Source organism: Micromesistius poutassou, assembly GCF_964030765.1.
Source record: "Micromesistius poutassou genome assembly, chromosome: 14".
Lineage (NCBI taxonomy): Eukaryota > Metazoa > Chordata > Actinopteri > Gadiformes > Gadidae > Micromesistius > Micromesistius poutassou.
The window spans coordinates 12,454,832-12,475,506 of NC_140284.1; the positions used below are offsets into that span (position 1 = coordinate 12,454,832).

The 20,675-nt window shown below is 41.8% G+C and overlaps 1 pseudogene across 1 annotated transcript; it reads left to right on the forward strand.

Annotated features, from left to right (window-relative positions):
• The first annotated feature begins 7,865 nt into the window (after nucleotides 1-7,865).
• On the forward strand, nucleotides 7,866-10,624 carry LOC311358861 (annotated as a pseudogene). Its single transcript has 3 exons — nucleotides 7,866-8,034; nucleotides 9,448-9,738; nucleotides 10,334-10,624. The product of its transcript is annotated as an uncharacterized misc_RNA (transcript).
• The last annotated feature ends 10,051 nt before the right edge of the window (nucleotides 10,625-20,675 follow it).

Consider the following 20,675-nt stretch of genomic DNA (forward strand, 5'->3'; position numbering starts at 1 on the left):
ACATGTCTTTGTCTTATTTTTGTAATATTATCTTACTGTTAGAGAGAGAGAGAGAGAGAGAGAGAGAGAGAGAGAGAGAGAGAGAGAGAGAGATTGGGGGAGGGGAGGTGTCATTTACATTACCATGCCATTTCTGTTTAAGTGATGGTGAGGGGGGTGGTGGTCTCTCAAGTGTCACCCCATGACAGCTGTTCAGTCCTAAACAGCAGATACCAAGGAACATAGCAAGTTGACTAACTTAGCATCCGCTAGCTAGCAACATTGATTACTTAGCAGCTACTATCTAGCAATATTACTTACTTAGCAGCTACTAACTTGCAACATGGTTTACCTAGAAGCTTCTATCTAGCAACATGGCTTACTTCCCAGCTACTAGCTATCAACATGGCTACATTAGCAGAGACTAGCTAGCAACATGACTTACTTCCCAGCTACTAGCTATCAACAAGGCTACATTAGCAGTGACTAGCTAGCAACATGACTTACTTGGCAGCTACTAACAAGTAACATGGCTTCATTAGCAGCTATTCGCTAGCAATGGGGCTTCATTAGCAGCAGGTTAACTAACGAGAAGCTAAGAACACTTGCAATATGGGTTATATGGCTAAGAATTTTGATTGGTTAATAAGCAGCTAGGGGATCTAGCATAAGGTGACCAGATTTTTGAGACAAAATCCGGGGACGTTTTGGATTCAGCGGTGTAAAAACCTCCACCGAGGTGGGGGGGGGGGTGGGGGGGGGGGACAGCAGTAGCCGGGGACAGGTCACTGAAAACGGGGACTGTCCCCGGAAACCGGGGACGTCTGGTCACCCTAATCTAGCAGCATGCGCTAATTAGCAGCAAGGGACATTAGAAACATGGTTAAATTAGCATATGGTGTATCTTTGAAATGTGAAACATCTGGTTGCTGTGGCAGTTTGAGCTGTCTTAGTGGTTCAAGCTGTCTGTGTTCTTTTATTTTTCTGTTAATATTGTCTGTCAACGGCAAACACTCACTAGGCCTGCCCTCCTAGCCTGCTCTGCCACAGGTCCAATGGCTGCATGTGTCCATTTACGTAGCAAGTGACAGGCATTTATGTTTATGGATTGTTAATGTGGTGAATGAAAATGGTCATTAATTGGGATTCAATCCAAATAAGATGGACATTAGCTCTCCATTGTTATGACCAAAGGACCAAGATGGTGTTTGTTTAGACAACCGTCAGTGCATCCATCGATGATAATGGCCGTGTCCCAGACAGGATGAAGCGGTGTGTGTTGTATTTCATATATAACGTTACTCGATTAAGGTGGTCAAACACAACACCATTAAAGGTGCCATGACGTGCCACCAGGTGTGGTGTGATTAGCCGTTACAAGCCTTTTTGGAAATCAGCCCCTTCAGCCATCACAGGTCTATGTGCGTGTCCACCTAGATGTGTGACAGATAGATGAGCAACGTTTGCTACAGTCCACTGGGTAGGCTGATAGACTGATCTATCCAGCACACATCTAGACTCCTGAAACACATAGAAACAGCTCGGGACGCCAATACAGCTTGGAAGGGGCCGACCACACTCGACGAACCTGAAGGAAGTTGAACTTCGTAATACGCTTGTCGCGATGGTTGGTTCACAGAAGAGGCTGCGCCCAAAACGAGATGTCATTGATCTTGGCCGGTGTTGACGCACAAAAAGAAAAGGTAGCACACGGAGCTCAAGAATGCCAAACTAAACCTCTGGGCCTCCAGAGGTCTCTTGTAAAATACTGAGAGAAGCCCATAATATATTTCATAATTTTAACTTTGAATGGTCTCCAAGTTTCCTTAATGGCCTCATATGTAACATGTATGCATTTATGTATCAAAAAGTTTACATAGTTTACAAAGTTTATATATTTTGCTGTTGGATTGTGTACTGTACCAAATTGTTTCCAACAATGTTTCAACCAAAGGCGTAGATTTGATTAGAATATTTGTGGGGATTTTTTTTCTTATTCTCTATGCCATCAATATCCATGCCAAGTGGTGCAAGTGTAGCAGAGAGCAGTTTGACCGCTCTCCGGTCTCAAACCTGCCACCTCTTGAACTACGACACTACTGGCATGGGAGTCGAAGGCTCTAACCACTGAGCTAAAAGCCCTTTAGCTAAAAGCTTTTAACTCAGCGTTCTTAAGGCTAGGGGTGTGAGGATTTACAAATGTACTAATGCCAGCTAGCCCAGGCTAGTTGGCATCCGTTACAAAAGTGCACGCACACATGGACACAAACCATTAGAAACCATATACAGCTCTGTTACAACCAAATATATCCCATTTTCAAGCTCATATAGTGCAATATGCTCTGGGCCTGAACCTTTAACCACTGAAAAACAGATTCACCTTACAAAACATAATTTGCTAGGTTATCAATATTTTCAACCATTTTTAAAATGACATTGGTAGCGACGTGTCCATACGGTCCAACCCTAAACCTATGCAAAGGGTTTGAACCCAGGGAAATCCTACAGGCCCTAAAAGTGTTTTTATGATAATTCAATAGTTGTCACGCGGTCCACTTCTGCCACCTAGTGGGGGCCAGTCTCATCATCCATTCATCTCCTGCTCTACACACCTGCCGGTAATCCTCCATCAGCACCCAAGTATTTCAACCCCGGTTCTCCAAACAATCATCGCTAGATCGTTGTTTCATACTAACCTCTGCTGAGGGGTATTCCATCAACCAGGCTAAGCGCAAAGCCGGGCTTATTTCGCTTAGCCGGGCTTCTTTCAGATAGTTACGTTCCATGAACGTGATTTAAGGTAGCCTAATCTCCGCTAAATCCACGGCAAATTATCCGACCAAACTAACCTGGTCGGGTGCAGGTTAACTTGAGCGGTGTTTCAGAGAAATACATCTGTCAGCAACAATTGTACCATCAGAAGGTTCCGCCAAGCCTAATCCTCACAATTTTGTCATAAATGTACATATATGAAGTAGGCTACAAATAGCGTATATTTTCACTAAGGGTCTAAGATTAAATTATGCAAATGAAATAATTCAATGAATTCTGAATCTATTATCACTGTGGCTATTTTTTCCAACACATTTTTACACAAATCTATGTATTATCGCGTAATCTCTCAGCGGCTGGGTGAATGGTCTAGCACTTGCCCTGTGATAGGCGCGACCCGAGTTCGCGTCCAGAATATTTCTTAGTGTTCTTGGCGTTGGCTTCATTTTGTAATTCCCTTCATTAATTTGATTAATTCCCTAATTAAGAATATTAAAAGAAATGGAAAATAAACGGCATGAAAAGTTGTTTGATTTCTCTAGTAGGCCTAATACTTCCTATAGGCCTATTAGGCCTACTAATTGCGTGGGGATAGAACCCCGGACGACCGGGTGCAAGTCGGACACGTTAACACGAGACTATCTCCCTGCTTTTAATTTCATGGTCAATATTAAATTAAAATATGTTACGCTTAATACTACTTATGCATTCAACAGATCGCCGATTTTTGTGCCAGGCAGCCTCCCTGTTTCTATTAATGGTTACGGTGTTCCCTTTTTGAGTTAGCCTATTATATGCTTGTAGGCTACTCCTCATAGACCTCCACAAGCAGCTTCTGTTCGCCGCTGGAAAAGATCCCGCTCGCTCGGTCCTTTTCGGAGATTTGATCCATGATTCGACATTCACTTAATCCATAATCCAGGATAACGTTAGCCTGGCTTGAACTAACCTGAGCAACGCGCGGCTGAACTGCGTTGATGGAACGGCTTAAGCCTCAAGTGGAAGTTGGCGCTAGTTCTAACCGGGCTTAATCAACTAAGCGCCGCTTTCGTTAGCGACTTTGATGGAATACTGGTCCTTCCTAGTGTCTAGATTGTTTGGTCCTTGTGTTCCGTCGCTTGCCCTAACAATCTTCTCCCTGTGTACAGTGTCGCCGAACCCTCACATGTCCGACTACCCTCCTGTCGCCGAACCCTCGCCTGTCCGGCTTTGTTGACCTCACTCTGTGTCAAGCATTTGGGTCCAATCGCTCTACTTCCCCTGTAAGAATAGTGATCTACATAAGGTGTTCTACTTGTACCTTCTAGTTGTACTACTAAGACCAAGCAAAAGCTGTGTTCACACTCTCTCTCTCTCTCTCTCTTCAATGTGTATTGGCCAATCCGATTTGTCTTTTTCTAGAGTTCTAGTGTTGTGAAGAACACAGAGCCTGTGCAACATAGTAGGCCTATCTTTAGAATTCTATAAACTCTACGTGGACCGTTGAGGTTGGAACGGACAACAAACTATATAATCTCACGCACACGCAAGAGATATTACGCCAAATAGCCCATCTTTGGAAAAAAAAATAATAATAAACTTTTTTCCGTCCATCACTGTTGATCACTCACTACTAGACCACAGAATATACAGGAAACATGCTCGTTGGATCTATCCATCTATTCGGACCTACTGCATTGACTGCAGTGCAGGTTGATCTACAACGTCCCCCGCCGCTCCCTTCTTTTAGTTGCGTGTGAAACGTTTTGAGTGAAAGATGCGCGTTTGGAAAGAAGAAAATAAAGTCTTGGTTAAGGTCTCAGAGCGCAAATAAATGCCTCAAACTAGCGCTGTCATTTTACATAACGTTACGTTTGTTTTATTACTGTTGTTTTTTTTAACGCAATTAATGCGGACACTCCGTTATTTGGTTTCATTTACTTACTCAACACTTAACCTAAAATTACAGCCAGGGTATCAAAGTAAACAAGAACATCAAATGTGGATTTGTATGTGATTCCCAACATTTGAACAAGAGAGAAAGATGGCAAAAAGATAGTACCTCAAAGAGCTTTTCAGAGAACTTCTCTTAAATGGCATGATCCTTTCCAAAAACTCTTCCGGTCTGTCTCCCTCCCTTCTTCCATGTCTTCTGTCTGCCTCTGTGTGGACTGTGGACCTTGTTGAAATTCAACTAGAAATTGTTAGTTTGGTGTTACTTAGCCTATATTTTATTTATATTACAAGTGCCTTTCGAGCTAAGCACGGAAAGAACAATATAGGCTCAGTTTACTGAATCTCTTGGCTTCTATAGGCTATATTTTAATTAGGATATAGTATTTTAATTCTGATTTAACATTAATTCCATGTTGTTACTTTTTAATATCAGTCATTGGGCTAAATAAAGTCACGTTTGGCAATGAGCCAAACGTGGTGTCTTAATATAGTCTAGGCTATCAACAACCCAGCAAACATTTCGACGTCAATTAGACGTCTAATCGACGTTGGTCATGGAGGTCGAAACGACGTCGATTTGAGGGGCTGATATGAAAGTTTTTCATATTTTTTCAATCCACGTCGTCTCGACGTTGTAGACGACATTTCAACCTACATGAAATTTACTTTTAAGCCAATACACTAAATACCCACTTAATTATGAAAAAAATAGTATTAAGCTACATTTCAGTTACCTTGTAGTGTGCCCCAATTTACGGTTTTCAGTATAGCTACCCACTGAACCTATAACAAGCAGTTATTATGCTGCATGTAGATAATTAAACATTTCTCAATCTGTTGTAAACATATTTACCTCAAACCGTGTGGTCAACAAGTCCAATAGACGTCGAGTCGCAACGTGACTTTATTTCGACCCTTTGCCGACATGATGTATAGATAGAACCAAATGTAGCCTATAGAGCATTTGGTCATATCAAAAGGACAGCAATATTTGGCTACATCTATAATATTTGGTTTAATTATGCATACTCTCATCAATCAAGCATGAATACATGTCCTATTAATCTTCAACAAAAGACAGATTTCAGGGTATAAAGTGCACTGCATCAAAAACATTTTATTTATACACAAGTAGGCCTACATCTTCTTTAAACAACAAAATGAAAACTTATTGGGACCAAAATCCCATCCCCCCAGTCCTTGCAGGTGCATGTTTCAGGTGTAAACTCATGGCTGCTTCGATTACTGTATCTGTGGCCTCGGGATTCCATCTCGTCACAGCAGCTGGAAAGAACACCAGTACAAGGTTTGGTGAGAGTGAGAAGTTTGACTGGCCAAAATACACCAAGTGTTTGGCTCAGTGGACGAAGACAGTCTCACCATCCAGCGCCCCAGCCTCAAGGGCTACCTGGTGGCTACATCAAGTCCATTTAGCTTAGCTACATCGGAAGCTATCACCCCTCTCGCTATCAATAATGAGAAGAATGGGTCCTAAAATTGACCAACAGTTCACAGGACTAATGCACGGGGAAAGGGCTTTGCCACCCGTGTTTTATTTTCAATAACACAGCTACCGTTTGCCCTGAAACGGGACGCTGCTGCTCCCCAGCTGGGAAGTAGCAGCGTCCCGTTTCAGGGCTAAGCTAACGTTAGCCTGCTAGCTTCCCGCTCCCAGTTCGTATGTAACGTTACAAATACGAAAACCCGCTATCCATGAGAATACGCCATGTAGCCTCAAATTCAACAGTTATGCATGCAAATAACAAAAGGGTAATGTCTCTACAAATACAGTTGCATTTTAAATTGCAGTGTCTTTTCGAAACTCACCTGCAACTCCCGCATGCTGCTGAGTGCCGAACTTGACGGCGAACTGATAACACCTGCGCATGCGTTGGAGTGATTACGTGTTGGTGCGCAAGGAAAAATAGTTCCTCAATGGAACTTGAGTAAATGCTGGAATAAAACACCCGGCGTATTTTAGACTTGTTGAATGCATAAATGTTTGCTGGGAGTGTTTATTCGGTTACACCACTCTAAAATAAGTCTTCATTGAAATCACCATTCCTCTAATGATTATGTTTTCATGTCGAAATGAAGTCACGTCGTGACTCGACGTCGACTGGACTTCGACGCAGGTCGAGAAAATGTTTGCTGGGAAATAACCAAATTACTAAACTAATTAAAGGCCATGACACACTGTTACCTTCTGTTAAATTCCTTCTTTCTGGGTCAGACTGGGAATAAATTCTGAGGTCTTGGTTAAATACATATCTATGACAGCAGTATCAGTATACAGCTGTGTTCCCATGTCAATGCATGATTAAATAACACATTTTGAATGTCCTACGTCAACAGCAGCCAATTGATTTTATATAAGCCTTCCTTCAATTTGTTTATACTAAGTAAACGAGGACTGTTTTGTAAAAAAAAATTGGGTCATATTATCAAAAATGTTCGCCGCGCGCGGGCTCTTCGCACGCCCACTGACATTTTGCAGTCTCACTCACTCGAGTCCCAAAGTTGGCAACCCTGTGGTTGTGCAACCACAATGTGGTGGAAAACGAATTGATTCGATTTTATTGAGATTATTTTTTACATATTGGGGATGATGATTAAGCAGCTAATTATCCAAACGGCATTCAGTTTTGCTAGTTACTGTGCAGCATAAGCCGCGTGTTTCTGCTTGGAATAGCTCACTTAATCTACTCTTATGTCCGGATCCATAACGGCATGATGCGCGGTGCATTTCATATATGTCGTGTACTTAACACTAATAAAGTTCTTACTGTTTAAGTAGACAACTAGAAGCGCACACGGCAGACATATGACCATAACGTAGTAGTATTATTTATTATAACACTAACAGCACGTAGCTATCCAGGTTAGAGCGGAGTACCAAGAGCGCCCCCTGGTGGCGACTCTGCATTATATACTCTTCAGAACAACCAATAGACGACCTCCACCTTATTAATTACCAATCACATTGATCTGTGTACAAATAGCTGTTCAAATTCCCGCTAAAACACTTGGTTGACTTATTGCGCTTTAAAGTCCGTTTTAGGTTGACACAAACACACACACACACACACACACACACACAGACGCTACTTAGGCCTATATCGTATTGTCACAATACTTTCAACCTTCGTCAGTTTCGATGGCACTGGAGGAAGTGGGGGATGCGACCTCATCCTCCTCATTCTGTGACAGCTGTGTGTACGCCCTCGGTTGACCTTGTTAATGCTTTAGTATTCTTGTTTAAAGTGTTTAACATGTTGCTCCTGGTTAACATGAGGTTTTCCGGTCCCCTCTTCTTCTGGCTGTGCGCCGTCCTGGGAGTCTTGGCTGGTAGGTGGTTGTTTTATTTCACACTGAACCACGCCTCTATCCGCACACACGTCGTCTGAATATGATTTCATACTCAAACATGTAGGCTACGCTACCAGCTGGGTCTTACTAAAAGTCGGATACATCCGGAGACCTTTCGCAGGCCTGGACAATAAAATCTCTATGCGTGCAAACGACAGTATCAGCAAAGCTGAAAGTGTTTACCTAGTGTAGCTGAATAATCATTGTTCATATTTCAACCCCAAATGACTGTTTTAGGGTATGAACAATCAGGGCAGTCGCTAGGGGCTGCGAGGCCTTGTGCGACTTGACGTGCTAGGCCCTTAACAGAGGCGTCGCTGGGAGGAGAACTGTTGATAACATTCGGGGCTTTAGCCCAGAACTGAAACATCCTATAATTGGGGGTTCGGGGGTTTCTCCCCCGAGATTAAAAAAAAAAAGAAAAATCAGTATCTTAACCTTTGTGTCATGTTTGTTTCGTGCTCCCGGTCAAATTTGACCGGCCTGTTTTAACTGCTTTTACATTAACACACACACACAAAAAAATTGGTCATCACCAGATTTTATTTAACTCCCCTTTAAGCTGTAAACAATGTCTCAGACTACTGGTTTACATGAATAACTGCAGTGAATATACAAAGAATAGACACAGAAATTGTGTGTGCGTGCGGTGGTGATGGTGGATTTGTGTACTATCTAATGGATGAACACAATCTAGGGTCACCCATTCATTTCCTATGGCGGTCATTTTTGACCGGAACACCACAAATTGTATGTTCAAATGCCTAGTGTGGAGGATATCATAAGGCCTTGAGACAATAAAATGTAAAACACAATATTTATGATTGATGAAAGTAGGAAATCGGTCAGATTTGACCCGAACACAACTGAAAGGTTAAACATGCATATTTAACGTAGTTTGAGAAGGAGAGATCAATGTTCTTATATTTGATTTAAGTGAACAAAGTGCAGGGCTTCAGTGGAGGGTTGACTCATGTGAACACAGTTTATACTCTCCTATAACTGAATAGGTCAGCACCTGACTGAAACTTGAGAAACGCTGTCTCGCTGCCATCTTGTCCTCTTCTTCCGACACCGACAGTGAGTGGTGGAGGTGGCCTAATGCGGTTAAAGCGACGTAACGACGTAATGACATATTAGAAATTAGAAATACAGCTTTTTATAAACATTTTTCAACATTATATTGGAGTGAATTTTGAATAGCGAACCGCATGCTATCTTGCACGGTCTATGACCTATTCATGGAAATATAAGACTCATCTGCTTAAATGAATGGTGACACCAATATTGCATTTAATCTCTTCAGAGACACTGAGAAATATGGAAAGCTGTGAAAGAAATACTGACATGTTTTTGCAATTTTCCATTACAATCGTTTCTGTTTTTTGTTAGCTCAAGAATCAACGACTAAATATTTTGAAGTGGGTACAACGCTTACCTTGGAGCCAGACCTTTCTGCTGTTCAACAACCAGTCAGCAGCATCAGGTGGAAACATGGCTCCAGCTTGGTGGTGGATGGGGCTCCGGGCAGCCTGACATACTATGGGTCATTCAAAGGACGCACAACGTTGGATCCACGAACCCTGCGGTTGGACATCAATAGTTTGACCTTGGCTGACAGCGGACAGTTCTACCTGGAGACGAATCATGGAACATACGGGACTCATGCGGTTCAAGTCATCAGTAGGCTAAGTTTGTGTGTGTGTGTGTGTGTGTGTGTGAGTGTGTCATAGGCAGTTCTGGGATATTCAGACGAAATGTAACCTAACCTACCCGCGGTTCGCAATAAAACAAAAAAAAAAACACTTTTTTTCTCGGTGTGTTCAGGTTCAGCCATGGCCATCCTTAACTCTCTGTCCTTCACTGCCTTTGTCTTCTGATCATGCCCTAAATCAAATACTTTGCTGTAAAGAAGTGTTCTAAAGTTTGGTAAAAATGACCTTTTTGTACGTGTTGCATTTGGCCAGTGGGGGGCGGGGCTTTAACACTCCGTCCTGAGGGCAGAACTTAACCCTCCATAGAGAGAGGGGCTGGTGTCCTTCCCTAAGCCTCTAACTTTCCTGTGTACGGCAGACGAGTTTGAAACGATAGACTGAGCAACATTAAGCACAAATGAGAGAGAGATTTCATAGAGGTTGAGTAATACAAAGTACGACTAAAGTAATACAAAGTGTGTGGTTTTATCAGCCTTCTGACAATGGGGAGAAGTGACCTTGTGCTTCAGGGGCCAGGGGTGCAGATACACAATGATGTTCTTGTGTTCTTTTCACCTGACCAGAGCCCCCTCCGACGCCCAGTATAAGGACCCAGCCGCTGGTGTGTAACAGTTGTCAGTTGTGCTCTGAAGTGTACCGCACACACCCAGGATCTGGGACCGGTCACCTACGAATGGAAGAAAGATGAAGGGGAGTGGACCGAGGGTGATGAGGTGAAGGTTATGAAGAGGTCTGAAACCCCTGAGGAGTTCTCCTGCAGGCTGATCACCCGTGTGAGGACCAGCGAAGCCAGCATGCCCATGGACAATCCACTCTATAAACCAGGTATGTCAACACTGAAGGGTCTGAAGTAATTAACAGTAATTTAGACAAAAAACGGTTTATTCTACCACTGAACGAGGATTCCTGTTGTTTATATTGATGGCTGTCAGCGAGGAATCTTGCTTGGAGCATAATTGCACTGTATATACAGTACATTAACCAATAGCATAAATGAATCAGCAGTCAACCTACAATGTCATATGTCAATGTCATACAGTATATAAAATAAATAGTGAATAATATACCTAGCAAATAAATAAAATACAGAGCAAGGCTTAACACATGGCCCTTAGCTTCAAAGAGAGTGGAGCAGTGGCCAGTCCCTCTTCACCTCCTTATGTTATTGAGGATGTGAGACAAGGTGAGCTCATATAGTGGCAACTAAAAGTTATTACAAACAATAATTTGCAGCACTTCAAACTGAAAGCAACTTAAAAACACTAACATCAAGCAGCCTGTTTCATTGTATGTTAAGTTATAAGCAGGTGCAGAGGCTATCATCATCATGTATGCTTCATGCTTGTAGAGGGGTCTGTCATTCAGCAGATAGTGAGCAAGAAGATGTGATGGAGGATGATGAAGGTGAAGATATTGAGGGAAATGAAGGCTGCTCTTAGGGTGAGGAGACGGATGAGGGGAGAAGAAGAGGACAGAAGAGGAAGGGGGGGAAAAGTGAACGCACTGCAGACCAGCATTTGCCAGAGGACACAGGACCACTGCCAGAGAAGCTTACTGATCGTCAGAGAGACACAGTTGTTTGCAGACTGGCTAGTAAAGGTGCAGCAAAAACAGACATAAGCAAAATGGCACCCACATGTGGAAGGAAAATTCCCAAATTATCTTCAGTATGTAAAGTCAGCCAATGGGGGTAAGAAGCTTTTTTTAAGATGCATGAGGTTCTTGGTCTTTTGTGCTACATTCCTGATTGGGAGGGACACACAGATACCTGACACTCCTATTTTGCTGTAAACATTGATGCCGAGCCCAGATCTATTTATATACGTTTTTCCACTAAATGTGGAAAAACGTCATGGCCAAAGACATAGGAGTAAATGTGCTATTGGGCATTTTTGACTCTTCATAAGGCTGCAGTGGCCAGCTAGCTGCTTTGAACAGAGAGGATCACGTTAGCTGCTCGTTCCTTGACCACCTCTAGTCCCGTTGCCTTCTAAATGCGCTGCGGTTGCTAGGCCGGTCAATCACGTTTCCAGTTGTCCTCTTCGTATCTGACCGCTCTGTGGATAAGGTCTGTAACCTTGATTTAGATTGTGCTATTCACATGTAGAGAAACACAAAGAAGCCTGACTTACGGATCAAAGTGGAGGGATTGTTTTCCAAGTGTGTGTTGTTGCAAACGCCTCAGTACGAGACAAAGGATTAACGTTGTGTGAGTTAGCATGTTGATGACATGATGGTACCTGTTATGTTTATTTCCATTTTCTCTCCTTGCAGATGGTTTAACTTTTGTGGATATTTTCGGAATACGTATTGGCATATTATGCATTGTAATTGCAGTAATTACTGTAATTGCTCTGGTGAAGTGCTGTAAATATCCATTCAATCAACTTTTTCACGCTCTCACTCTCGTTTAGCTCTAGGTCTCGCAAGAAAGATATATAGAGATATCTATCGATAGCTTTACACATTGCTATATATATATATTTATACATCTATTTATGGATTTATACATATATATACTGATTGGAACATAGCAAAAAGAAAATAACTGCATGGAGGGACAACATGGCTGTCCAATTGATTTTTCTTCATTGCAATGCTTCCCTTTCTCACCATGCCAGCCTATTTCAACAAGAAAAACACACTATGTGGACACGGGCCCGTAGACAACTAGGCCCCACTCTGTTAATGCACCAGGTTCATGAGCCAATGCAGCTTGTTTCAAAACAAACCTGTTTCTGACCTCACAACTGAGTGTGTTCAACTCAGATGTATGATGGAGGGATCAACTCCAGCCCAACAAGTTGATTTAGTACACACGTCACCTCCTTGCACGGGGTGGACGTGCCTGCTTGTGATGTCACAAAAGGCTAGATTTTCAGCAGTCTGTCCTTTCCCTGATTGTGTTGTATTTGCCAGAATAATCGTATCAATATTATTCTGTCGTTTTTTTTTTGTCATAATGGGCAACTAGTCAAGAATGGTCCTAGTAACCTAATAGAATGCAACAAGACGTATGATTGACACGCACACAATCGATAAAAGTAGAATAATTCAATAGGGTCATATTTTTGGTATTTTTACCTGGCTGGAAGACGTTGATTCAGTTGCCTTCCTTCCGTGCTAGAGTAAATAAAAAGTTTTTGAATTATCCAAATATGGAAATGAAGTAATGACACGTTTGTGTGTCTTTCACATGCCCTGGGGATTCAAAGCTGGAGAAAATGAATGATTGAAAGTAGTAACCCAAAGTGAGTGTTACTGTCTACTAGGCCACCTCTGAATGTCAGAGACCTGGAACACGTTGACGGGACTGCAGACCACTCCATGTTTCTCTCAAGAACCATGAGGTCGCTGCACTCACGGAACCATCTGTCAACTAGCCAACAAAGATCAGACCCGGATGTCTGCTGCGACACACGCGTGGTCCTAGCTGAAGGTGGACAATGATTTCCTGTTTTCCACATGGGTGGAGTGAAATGGCCTTTGTTACAAAGTATTTGTGACGCTTCGGATTTTAAAATGTATTTATATAGCTTGCTGTTTTTATATTGTTTAGTTGTCCTGTCTCGTTCAAACTGCATCAAATGGCGCTAGCCAGCTTGCTCAATCTTCCTCATTCCGTCGATGCTAGATGCTATCCGTCGATGCGAGCTAATGCTACAGTTATAGCCTTTGCGCTTCACCAGTTTGCGTCAACAATCAATGAAAAGTGCCCCACTGCTTGCTCTGTGAAGCTTAGTGTTATTTGAATTACCACGCATTTGTGAAGGACAGTTGGGACACGGTGAAGCAGCCTTTAAGCCAAACAGACGCTTAAATGATTGTGACTCACTGCTAAAACTATGTTTAAACATGGCATCTTAATGTTAAAACAAGATGTCGCAATTAACTTAAGTCATCCTGTATTTGGGTTCATCTCAGTAAAGCCGCACGCCAGAGATTTCGAGGATAGAGTTGCACATTGTTTCATCATGTTTTTAATAGATTACATGGCTTAATCAGAAATCTTACATTCCTATTTTTTCTTTTTTTTGTTAAATTTTAATTTCAATGATAAAAGTAGAGAATATTTTGATGTGTGATGTGTGTGTGTGTGTGTGTGTGTGTGTGTGTGTGTGTGTGTGTGTGTGTGTGTGTGTGTGTGTGTGTGTGTGTGTGTGTGTGTGTGTGTGTGTGTGTGTGTGTGTGTGAATAAATGGGGTGCCCTGGTGGTTCACCGGGTAGAGTTCGTACCATTAAGGCCCAGTCCTTACCGCAGACACCAGGGTTCGATTCCTGTCCGTGGTCTTTTGCTGCATGTCCTCCCCTCTCTCTCCCATACCTTCCTGTCCATCTCACTCTACAATAAAAAGGATAAAACCTTTAAAAAAAAAAAGGTGTGTAAACAATGTATTCTGTGATTGGTAAGGTGGACCATGACATACTGCAAAAAATAAGAATGTAATGTAAACCAAAAGTTGTACAAAATGTGAAATTACAGATTGCTTCTATAATCGGAACATTCTAGTATGTGTATGGGGAGCATGACTCCCAAACCAATAACTAAAGACTATAAGTCGCTCAGATATGTAGGCCTAAACGTGAGTGACAGTAGAAGAAGATGAACATTTTGATGTAAACTCTATTAAAATTAAATTAGGAGAAGCAGCAGTTTACAAAACAGTGGGTAGTGGGTGGCCTCTGTTTGTCCTCTTACACTTACACACAAACTAAGCTGTAATGTTTCTTGGTGTTTATGAAATACGACGAGTACCAGGTTAGGGTTAGGTTGCTAGGAAATTGCTTAATACTATATTTTATGTCGGTCCAACATGCAGCTTCAACTACTCGCTAGATGGGCCTTCTCACAGACAACCAATAGCGCCATCTAGTGTATAATACTGCAAATGCAAGGGCTTTCATCAGTGGGCCAATGGCTCAATCTTCATTGTGTTAACTTATTTGCAATAGATAGAGAAAGGCAAATTGACTCACATGACAATCTTCGAGATCTGAGAATTTATTTTCTCTTGTCTGCATTGGTCTAGGCGTGTCTGGGTCGCAAAACTCGGAAGCTATTGAGCAAAAAGCCGTTTTCCATAGGAAATGAATTGGATTCTTAAAAAAATCTAATAAAATAGGAGGTGCAAAATAAGATTTTTTTTTTTTTTTAGTGAGGTGCGTCTTGTTAGTACCACATAGCAGAACATGTCTGCATTGGTCTGGGGTGTCTGGGTCCAATAATTTGGAAGCTATTGAGCAAAAAGTCATTTTCCATAGGAAATTAATGGGATTGCTTGATGAAGCCAAAATTAATATCTGTTGAATATCCAACATCAAACTAACTTCACCAAGGTCTACAACAGCTGCCTTTCAAGTTTTCAAAGAAAGCCATGCAATTTGAAATACGACCTGTTGCATTAACTATTTTGCTGAAAATAATGCCCATATTTGTTGTTTTGTTAAAGATAAAATTGCTGTGATTCAAATGTCTTTTGTTTAACGGTGCAATTATCATTTAGCCTAATACAAAAACATTGTTAAGCACTGGATAAATACTATTTTGCGTTATATTTGAGTAGGCCTACTATGACAAAATAAAAACAAACCTTTTGCAATAGCAATCTGATTGCAAACATCAAAAATAAATTATTTGTATCTGAAGCGTTGAAAATTGTTTGTTTGACTATCAAGATATTGAACTCCTACGATCATGAAAGGTTTGTTTGCCAAACGTTCATATTTGAATGAGAGCATCATATCTGACTTGAAAACAAGAACCAAAGCCACAGCCAATCCTCCTCTGGGCTCCTAGTGGCCACTATGCTCTCTGCTTGACCATCAAACTTCATCCCAGTAGGCTATAAATGGAGGTTAACTTACTGTAAGCTTATTTGTTAACCATTTCCGGATTAGTCAGCCTTATGACTGAGAATCAGAGAATCATTCACAGAAACCTAGTATGCCCAACTACTTCAAGTGTTATCGAGAGTGATAAGAAACACAAATAAGAAAAATATTTTTTTGTTTCTCACCACTTTCTCGCCACAGATTGTAGAATATCAGTGAGCGTTCGCCTGAAGCTGATTAAGGGGATCCTTTGATTTCTTTCTGAGCTGCCAGCAGAGAGCATGGCATGGATGAAAGCATGGTCCGAAGTTGGAGGCTTCAAGAAGAGAAACAGAATTTAACTGCAAGAGTAGCGGGACGTGGTCATAAGTGCAGTTTGTCAAATCTGGAACATCAACTCTGAATGGGTGAGTCAGAACTGTCGTCGTACGTTCAAAGGTAAAGTCGTAGTATTCTAAACAATTCTAAAGACTTGGTAAGGTAGTAACTATTCTTTATATGTGGATTATTTCCGAGTGTGGCTTATATTCGACTTAACAAACATAAATTCTTCATTATCGTCAACTGCAGCCTATTTTGAAACAGCCTTATTTTCCCCCCAATAACAAATGTTGTGTCCTTTGATCGTTTCCCAAGTGACCCTGTAAAACGGTTTAATTGGTGTCTGCGATGAGGATACTTGGGTAACTAGCTATACCATCCATATTTGACATGATACATTTGGTTGTCTTGCAGTTCCGATGAGAAAAGTAACCACTTATTTGTACATCTGCTATTTTGAGTCGCAAATGTCAAATTGTCAAAATGTTCAATTTGTTGTTCCTGCACGACACTCAACACACACTTTTCTGATAACACCATAAGCACTTACTTAAATAATGTACAGACTGGACCTATAATTTTAAAGATTTCAAACCACTGATTCACAGATGCACAAATGCTCATACAATGACATCACTATGTTTACAGCAGAAGAAAACATGTCCTCACTCAGCCTGTTTAAGACCTCACCTTAGGCCCTTAGGTATCACCTTAGGTATCTTCCTCTCTCCATACTGCTGATGCCTTCCTGCTCCTAAACATATAATATGGCTGCAGTGATGCATGTCTAAGGTAAAGCTTTTCAACATCAAGGTAGCCCATTTTAAAACTAAAGCATGAAAATCCCCTTGTTGATCACTGTGGAGAAGCATCCAGCCTTTGATGAACAGGACGGTGGTGGAGGTCCTGGTGCAGCTGATGAGGGGATGATCAGTGGAGGGAGTCCATCAGCAATAAATGGATGCTGGAAGTCAGACATGCCTCTGAAGTCAGCTGAATAGCTGTTTGAAAACAATTCTGAAGGGGACTCAAGAGGCTTATGAGAAACTAAGCGTATTGCATTATTTATATTTAATGATCTGAGAAACTGGCATTGATCAGGCAGCAACTCATGCTTGCTGCGTTCTTTGCTGGGTTTCATCCATTACATCATGAATCACTTTAAACCCTCACCTCCCACCCTGCAGCTCCTCCTGCCTCCTCCATGGTGCATCAGGGTTCTCCTGATACATACAAATTGTATATGATATTTAAAACTTTGTAGGTGATCAGTTATGTTAATTTTGATATATTCTGTATATGCAAAATGCTTTATAAAAGGCACAAATATTCCCATTTCACATATTCATCTTCACTAATCCATTTAAGACCCCACTTAATTTTCTCCACCTGTCACTCCTTCACCAGTCACTCCTTCACCTGTCACTCCTCCACCTGTCACTCCTTCACCTGTCACTCCTCCGTCTGCCATTCCTTCCCCCCCTAACTCTTCCCTGTTTGAACTAGTATTCTCCTGATAAGATGATACATTATATTTATAATAATATAATAATACTAGGCTTGGTAAATCATCGGTTATGAGGTTGTCTTGTCCTGTGTAAAATCTGTTGTATACTAATACCGCTTTCAAGACAACTCGGACCTTGGAAGTTTCAACTCAGAGATTCCAGTTTCAGACCTCATTGAGACAAGCTAACTTGTCTCAATGATGAAAAAAAAAAGAATGGACGCTAGGCAGGGTTTAGAGCATTTATGTATTGTTTGTTTCATTCGGTTCTTTTTGTCGAATTTGTTGAGATATGACTGAAACTTCAACTGAAACTCCACCGTAGAGATCATGCTGCACCTCTATATCATATGCAATGAGCTAACTAAAGTTATATAGGGTTAGGGTTAGCAAAACACCTCCTCCCGACAACACCAACCCTGTGTCCATCCGCAGACTATGTTTGTGTATGTCTTGTTTACTAAGAATTAAATTTCAATTTGCGATCAAGAGCTGTGTTGAGCTGTGGTTGATCGACCAGGTGGAGAAATACAGCAAGTTTTACGACCCCAGACTTGCTGATACAAGGACAATTTGAAGAAAGCAATTGGATGACAATTTGTATCTTCATTGGACGTATGCACAATCCACTTTAGTTTATTCAACACGTTAAGGAAAAAACAATTAGGCCCTATAAATGAGTACTACTGAGTTCTATATTCTCCTATATGCTCCTCTTAGTCCCTATGTGACATTGTGACATGTCCGAAATATTAGACCAAAAATTCAAAATGGAATGTGCTGAAAAGTATGAAACCCCTTTCACTTTGGAAAATCTAAATTCCCCTCTAATGCAAGGACTACTGGAGGACTTGATGATTCCTGCCTCCAGAACCAGTACTTTAGTTGAGCTGGCTTTATTTATCCATTCCGTATAACAGGTTAACAAGGACTGACTTGCCGGTCCAGAATCTTCTGCTCTGGCCATATATGGTTAGCCTAGTCCTAACTAGACCTTCGTACTCATTTCATTCATACCGATGGTCTAGAACTGCTATAGAGACAAATGATTGCTCACTTGAAGGCGGGTGCTGTTGAAGTTTAAAACCTATTGGCTCTGCCCAGTGCCACTCCGGATCTGCCTTAACCAATCGCTAACGTTTGGTCATGACGTATTTCATGTTTAGCAAACTCCTTCACCACTAACAGAGCCGGAAAATTAAACTTTTCCCGAATCCCATGGGAAGAAGTGCCACAACATCTTCACCACCAACAAAACTAAGCAAAGCCTGTTCCTGCTCCGGCTTTAATTTATCTATATTCGGCAGAGTTTCCACAACAGACCGAATAGCTTCGTTAACATCGTTCTCCATGGTCTTCCTGCTGCTTCCTGGTATTCGTTTGACTACAACTGAAACTCGCGCACAACCTGTACGTCACTGTTCTCAGGCCGCGCCTCCTGTTCACTGATTGGAGGGAGAAACTTGAGGGAAAAGAAATCGTTCGAACATACACTACTCCCAGACCGAAGTACTGAAGGGAAATGAAAATTGAGCAGAAGTATGGAGGCGGGCGGAACCAGGCTAATATATAGTGTGACCCTGCCATAACTCACCATACATAGAACAGTGGCGCCCTCTAGGGGCTAAAAGCAGTTACTATATAACACAGGGGCATGAGTGTGTGGCAGGTACAAGCCTATTCTTGACCGGGGCTACATCATCCAAGAGTCTGGAGAGAGTGTCAATATATTTGGTGAACAAGTTATCAGGTGAGGAGAGCTCATCCTGTAGGTCAGACAGGAGGAGGAAGAGGCGGGAGGATGGTATGGAAAGTGCATTCAATTAATTTGTGATCAGAGACACCAGAGACTTAAGAAGTGTCATTCCGACCAGTAGAACATAGCAGGTCAAGTGTGTGGCCCCGAATGTGAGTTGGAAAGTCAACATGCTGCACCAGGTTAAAACTTTCCAGAACAGAGATTAGCTCAGAGGTGTAAGAACATTCAGTATCAATATGGATGTTAAAATCACCAACCATAATAACAGCAGGGCAGACAGATGAGATAACTGTGAGGAGTTCACATAGAGTTAATAGAATTCTAAAGATACTATGTTACACAGGGTACACAACTGCTATGCTTTAGCCACTCAATGGGCTATCGCCCGGTGTAACAAATCAAATTAACCCATCCCGAATGAGCGCTCGTGAATCTTGCAGAAAATATGCAACAGCGACTCCTGGTGTCACACTTTTTGATGGGTAACAGAATACAGTGTAACACCGCAAAAATATTGCCTGACATAGAACTAGTCCCCGGTATAAAAAGTTTAGGGACCGCTGCTTTACGTAATCCAGGGTCACAACGTGACTAAGTTGGTATACACACTCGACCTGCGCGTGCACGAGAGGGATACATCCAGTGCTAAATCACTGCCCCTGCAGTCATCCGTAATTCATAGAACCGTAGTTACATGAGTAACTCTAGTTATTTCACATCCGAGCTCTCACTCTTAACCCAAGTGGTTTCACTTAGAAGCCGCCAATAAATTACAGTTTAAGTGAGACAAAATCGTTGTAATATACATTACCTTCGTGGTAACTTGCTCATATAAGAGAAAATTATGTAAACATTTTTTACTAAATAGGTCTCTTGTAGCACACGTATTTTGATTACTAATGTGTCTTAATATATTTTAGAGAAATATTTGATGAGAAAATTATTTCAGTAGCTCCCATGTGAAGTGAAACCTCTTGGGTTAAAGTGTAATTCCGGTGAAAATTGAACCCAGGGTCTTTTTTTTGGCATGTACACACATCAATTTGTTTATAATCGAGTATAAGAGTTTAACCAGCGTAATGTTTGGCTTCCATGTTATTGGCTAGGGGCACCGCTGAACGCTTCCAAATCTGCATTTTTTAACCACTAATATAGCTCAAAAAAGCACCAAACCTCTGCAGTAGCATGATTAGAGTCCCTACACATAAAACAAAGCATCAACAACTTAGTTAGCGTAGCGGGAGATTATTAAAAAAGACTGTTTTCCAAGTCTGTGGCTGTGTCCCAATTCAGGGGCTGCATCCTTCGAAGGACGCGGTCTATGAAGGTGTGGCCTTCGTAGACCGCGAAGGCCACACCGAAGGCCGAACGAGTGTTGTTAAATGAGACGGTCTGGCCTACGGAGCATTTCCAGATTGCGTAACCAGCCGTTAACGCCCTTTACCTTGCATGACCACGCGCCGCTCCTGTCTCCTAGCAACCCTGA